Source organism: Triturus cristatus, chromosome 12 (assembly GCF_964204655.1).
Source record: "Triturus cristatus chromosome 12, aTriCri1.1, whole genome shotgun sequence".
Lineage (NCBI taxonomy): Eukaryota > Metazoa > Chordata > Amphibia > Caudata > Salamandridae > Triturus > Triturus cristatus.
The window spans coordinates 57,892,865-57,899,536 of NC_140595.1; the positions used below are offsets into that span (position 1 = coordinate 57,892,865).

Below are 6,672 nucleotides of genomic sequence, written 5' to 3' on the forward strand. Positions count from 1 at the left end.
CTTCAATATGGCGCTCTGCGATCAGGAGGACCGCTTGCCACCTAGAAGCATGTCTCACTCCAGATCTCACCTGATGGGTTTTTTGGACGCATTTGGGATGGTAGACATATGGCGCAAAAATAATCCCCTCACATGCCAATACACATTCTACTCTGGGGCCCATAACAGCCACTGTCAAATAGACCACATTATTGTACTGGCTGACCAGCTACCAAATTTCTAAGAGATAACACACTTAGCAAGAGGTATTTCACACCACTCCCCAATCTGGGCACACTACTCTCTGGGGGCAGCAAGATCATTTCGCTTAACCCATGGTACCTCAAGGTTCCGCGTAAAAAAACTGGCCTCACTAAATCCAGAGAAAACTATTTTAAAGAAAATGTGGGATCATTGGACACTCCTCAGGTACTTTGGGAGGCGTTTAAAATGGTAATAAAGGGACAAGCACTCTCATTAATAACAGGCCATAAAAAAGAAAAGAGGAAACAGCTAGAAGCATTTGAGAAAGATCTACTACACTGTGAACGAAATTTCACACTCACCACAGACGATTCAACTAAACACGCACTCAGGGTTAAGCGACAGGAATACAATACCTTGGCTTTAAAGACGGCCAAAGCTCAGCTACGAGACACAAAATTTACGAACATGGGGATAAGACCGGGAAGCTCCTCACATGGCTAGACCAGTGGTAATGGGCAAACAGCTGGGTGAACACACAAATGATAGACAGCTCGACAATATCAGATCCACAGGAAATAGCGGAGGCCTTCGCAGCCTATTTCACAAATCTATTTTCCCCACCGCACCGGCTACAGTCGAGGAGGCCAAAGATTTCTTAGTTGATTTCCCCATGCCGATGCTCTCCCCGGAGGAGCGGCAAAAACTTAATGCTAACCTCACTGAAGATGAAATTGCAACGGAAAGCTGAGGTATACAGTCAGGGAAAGCAATGGGGCCAAATGGGCTACCGATAGAATTTTATAAATTAACAGCCACCAAAATAACTGCATACCTATGACAAATGTATCTAGAAAGTAAGCAACGGGCGTACTGCCTAGCGACCAGAGACTAGCGTCTATAGTAGTCATACATACTAAGGGTACGCCGGCAGGAGACACAAGCTCCTACCGTCCCATTTCACAGCTCAATGCAGAGGTAAAAATTCTGGCAAAAATACTTGCAACACGGTTCCTCCAGGTCGTGACTTGACTGGTGCACCTAGACCAGTCAAGTCACGCAACACGGCCCTCAATCTGCGCTGACTTCACGGGGTGGTGGGGGAAAGGTACACGATTAAAAAGACGCAGTAATGTTGTCTTTGGATGCCCATATGGCCTTTGATATCATCGAATGGCCCTATATGTTTGCAGTGCTAGCACTCATAGGAATTGGGCCCCAAAATTTCCCTGTATGCAGACAACGTCCTTGTTTATGCAGCATCACCATGGGCATCAATCAGTAGAATACTCCAAATCTGCACCAACTTTGGCAAATATTCAGGATACTCCATAAACTGGTCAAAATCCACTATATACTTATTAAGTGGCCCCGCCCCAACCCTGCCCCTAAATTGTGAAGCATCAGTTGTGACAGAGGGCTTCCGATATTTAGGGATATTAGGGATATTCAACTTTTTGTATGCACACAATCTCATGGATCCGATTACACGTTTGCAAAATTCCCTGCCACTGTCCCTGCTTGGCTGAGCGGCCCTCTTCAAAATTATGGCACTACCTAGGTTTCTCTACATTCTGCAAAATACACCGTACAAGGTCCTAGAAACCTTTTTCAACATCATAGAGGGGGAAATCAGGACATTACTTTGGGATGGTCGGCCACCACGGATAGTTGTTCACAAGTTGACCTGGGAATGGTATGATAGTGGAATAGCATTGCCCGATGTGAGAGCATACTATTGGGTGGCACAGTTAATGGTTATAAATCATTTGGTAAACCGCCCACATGATGGCCCAGCATACCGGATGGATTGATGGATTATGGGCCCAGGGAGCTAAAAAACCTCCCTATACACCAATCCAAACCACTACATCTTACCGGCCCGACAGAACAGACAGTCTCACTGTGGCATAGAGTAACAAATAAATTAGGATGGCAAAACAAACTGACGCAGGCCACTCCACTCTGGGAAGCAGAAAAACTGGGGAAACTCGGCACCTGTCTGGGATTCAATAAATGGGACACCATTGGAATATCAAGGGTAGGTAATCTCTGACGCAGGGGGACAATACTCTCATTCACAGAATTACAAACAGAATATGAAATATCAGAAACAGAAGTATTTCGATACATACAAATCAAAAATGCACTGACAGCAGCCATCCCAACCTGCCAGAGGCTTCCCCGCTGGAGTATAGACTGCTTACAGACAACATGACCCGGACAGCTATCTCTATGACTTATCAAAAAATAATTAACAACCTCCCTGACCCACTTACATGACTTTACACACATTGGCAGACAGACTTAGGGGGCCTCGAGGAGGATGAGAGTCGGGAAGCGCTCTCCTCCCCACGGGAAGTAGTTAAAACATCTTGACTTAGATTGATACAACTCAAAGTACTATTCTTGCGAAACTATGGGGAAAATGGGGGGAAAGAAAATTCATTATGTAACCGGAATTGTACTCAGGTGGGCACATAATATCACATAATATGGGAAAGCCAACGGTACTGGGAGAGGGTAACATCACAACTATGACAGGTATGTGGGAAGGAAGTCTCTCCAGCCTAGGTTGTGCCTTCTTAACAAATGGGAGGCAACGGACTTGACCCGCATTGAACAGACGTGGGTAGCCCTGGGGATGGCAATAGCGAAGCGAAATATTACCCGTTGGTGGGGAGCACAGGAGGCACCATCAGTTGAGGAATGGAAGCAAGAAATGGACTGGTGCATGCTGGCTGAATAAACGTTTTTCGTAAACAGGGGATGCCCCTGGAAATGTGATTGGATGTGGGGAAATTGGAATGCTCATAGGGGATATGTTTGTGCCTCTCCTTCACTGCAAAGAAATGGGTTTGGCGGGCGGAGGGATATGTGGGACATAAATGTCAAAGAAACTTAATGGGTTACGAGTGTCTGGTACTGTTGGAAATAATATTTTGAATACAAACTTCATGACTATTTCATGTAATGTTAAATTACTCTGATTGTTGTATGATTCCAAACCTTAATTAAAAGATGTATAAAAAAAAGAATCTGAGAAAGCCCCTTTGTTTCATTATGTTTTTTGAGACCTACAGTAACATCATTTACCAGACAGCTCCTTAAAGATTTTACACGCCAGAGATTGACAGGCACATAGTGTGTCTTTTGATAAGGAAAGGCAGAACCTTAAACTTCATTACAAACTATAGCCCAGTTCATAATCTGGGTAAGTGCATTGGAGTCCCACCTGAATGTGCTGCAGGGTCCCTACCGGAGCCTGTGCTTGAAGCTTGTTTGAGAAGTAAAGGCTCATGTTGCCTGTTTCACATGATACACAAATTTATATCAATTGCACAGATGTTTAATTCTCCTTTTTTTTTTAATGGCTGCCTTATGACTCTGCCTATGTTGTTAGTGAATCCCACTTGCCAATGAGCACAATATCACTCGTGGGTTGCACCCTACTTGGTGTCTTCTCAATTTTTAGGTCTCGCCTAGCGTTGCAGCATATGGCGAGATTTATTGTGAACGAGGAGTTTCAGTAGAGGGCTTGAAGCCCCGCCCTTCATTTCCATTGGCTGGTGTCACCATTTATGCTAAACGGTGGCCTGCCATTGGAAATGAGGGTTTTTTGTTGACGCCCTTTCGCCTCCAATCTGGACTGCGTCGCCTGCTTTGCCGCTGTCGCAAAGCACTTTCTTATCTTTATGGGGCCATGTGTTTCTAATTAGTGTGGAGGAGTGCTCTGCCCCCGACCTCTCAAAGGAAAAAAAATCTTGGTTTCGAGGTCGGGGCAGTGCACGCCTCCACACTAATTAGAAACACATGGCCCCATAAAGCTGAGACATCGATGCTTTTTTCTGTGTCTATCTCGGTGCAAACTGCGATTGATTCCCAGAAGCCAGTAATGAATGGCTCACCTGTCTTGTCCCGTTAGCTAGAATCCTCACCGCCCTTGTGTACTGGGCGCCGGATTGATGTTGAGGCTCGCAGCCTGGAAGCTACTGCGGTGTGTCCTGGGTTGCCCGCTTCGGCCCTACGCCTGCTACAGCACCTGTAGGATGGAGAAGGCTGTGGTACGCAGAGTGCCTTCGAAGCCCAAGCTGACCCTCTCCTTCCCTCTTGATGGCAGTCAGAAGCACATGCAACGGGACCAGTCGGAGCCTTTGGGCCGGGCGCTGGCCCGCATCGAAACCAACGCCGTCAAAGAAGCCCAGGGCAGCAATGCCAAGAAATGCAAGCGCGGCGGAAAGGCCTCCCCTGCAGAGCCGTCCATGCGCCTCTACTACCAGGAGCAGCCGCTGCCCGACAAGCTGCTCAAGGCCGAGGCCTGGCGGGATGGCGCCGTTCTGCACGTGGGTGATGCCCGCTATACGGTGGAGCGCTACCCGCCCTCCTTCCGCCAGCCGCAGCTTCCCCGCCACATTCCCTATCTGCCCTGCTCTGCAAAACGAGTTTGTGCAGCTGGAGGCCTCGCTCTTCTGCTGGTTCAAGGAGGTGCCTGAGGAGCCAGGAGGCTGGGCTCCCGTTGATAGCCAGCGGGCCTACACACCGACCAACATGGGCATCGGGCTACATCTGAAGCTGCACTGCACCCCGGGCAGTGTGGACCCCCCACGGTACGGTGCCGCCTGGGAGGTGGAGGCCAGCTGCACGGTGGAGTCCGGGCCCGGGGTGTCCGCCTTTGAACAGTGGCACCTGTACATGCAGCGAGTGAGCGTAGAGTCGCTCCTCCGCACAGTCTCGTACAACATTTTGGCAGACACGTACGCACAGACCGAGCACTCTCGGGTCGTGCTGTACCCCTACTGTGCACCCTACGCCCTGGACATGGACTACAGGCAGACCCTACTGTGCAAGGAGCTCAGTGGCTACAATGCAAACCTGCTCTGCCTGTAAGAGGTGGACTGTCCGGTCTTCACGGACAGTCTCTGCCCAGCCCTGGATGCTTTCAGCTTGCAGGGCCTCTTCAAGCTGAAGGAGAAGCAGCACGAGGGCCTCGCCACCTTCTACCGGCCGGACCAACTCACCCTGCTCAGTCAGCATGACATCTGCCTCAGCGAGGCATTGCTGGCGGAGCCCATGCACACCGAGCTGCTCTGTTGGACTACGGAGCGGCCAAGGGCAGCAGCTGCAGAAGGCCACTGCCTTACAGGTGAGCGAGGGGTGGGCCTACTGTTTCATCTCTGGAGCTAATCTGCACAGGTCTTCTGTGACCGCAACCTTACTTGTGTTTCAACTGCATTTATATAACGCTTACGACCACTGACGAGGCGTTGGGCATCTTATTGGTACCAACAAGGCCACATGCTGGCATTATTTTGTTGATTGGAGGTGTAGTTTAGTGACCGATGTGAGTAATTTGAGCCTGAGTACTTGCTTTCATCTCTGCGCCACTTGCCTTCTGGCATCATCACTAGTGTTCATATGCCTGTGAACGTGTTTGTGAAACTATTGGGCAAACCGCATCAGTTTGTGTGCCTTTGGGCATATGACTTAATTGTGAAATGTGTTGCCGAGCAAACCGCATCAGTTCCGTGTGCCTTTGGGCATATGACGTAATTGTGAAACGTGTTGCCGCCCCCCTTTTGTGATGAAAACAATCGTGACCCCCTGTCACCTCGCACACCCCAGTGGTCGAAGTGGGAAAAAAAAAGTAGGGGAACTGTGGGCGTGGCATCAGGGGGCGGGAATATTCCGAGGATTGGGTCAGTGGGCGGAGTCAGAGGTGTGGCTAAAAAAAAGAGCAAAACATCCCAATTTTTTAGTATGTTTGTCATTTCACTGACGAGTTACAGCTTATGATGTTATTTAATGCAACCAATAGATACACGTTTATTTGAGGTTTAATAGATGAGTTTTTGACATTAAAATTCATTTACAATGTGGGATACGTATTCAATCACAGAATGTCCCAAATACGCATATAGATGGAATCATAAGCCATTTGTTTCCGAGTTATGCAGTTTCTTTCATTAGCACTTCTCCTCCCTTTTTCTAACCATTTCTGAACATAACATTTGGCTTTAGATTCGATGACAGGAAGCCCCACGTGTTGGGGAGCACTGTTGATGACATCATTCTGTGCCCCACAGTCAATGCAAAATTGTATTCATGTGTTCTTACATGCTTCACGCAACATGTCATTAAGCCAGCATTAGATGCCTCTTAGTTTCCTGTTATTGTATCTAGACCTACCACTCTAAAACAACCCAGACCTGTTGGTTTTGCAGATGCTTTTAGCAGTATCAGATGAATGAGATACAACTATTTTATGAGTAGTTTGTGTAATTACCACTCAAGTTAGATAGCTATCAGAATTGCAAATGCATAAATTCTGAAATTATGAGACTCAAACATTGGTAGAGTCAAAAATAGGTAGTGGTCCTCAGATTATTTCAATCAGTTATTTTCTCCCCTACAGGCTACTACCCTCTGCAATCACTATTAGGCACCTTCCTCCTTTGTCTCTCCATGAGCACTGTAGGTGTATAGGAATAC

General features: G+C 47.7%; 1 pseudogene; it reads left to right on the forward strand.

The window, feature by feature from the left end:
• Positions 1-4,148: 4,148 nt before the first annotated feature.
• Positions 4,149-5,440, forward strand: LOC146772460 (2',5'-phosphodiesterase 12 pseudogene; annotated as a pseudogene).
• The last annotated feature ends 1,232 nt before the right edge of the window (positions 5,441-6,672 follow it).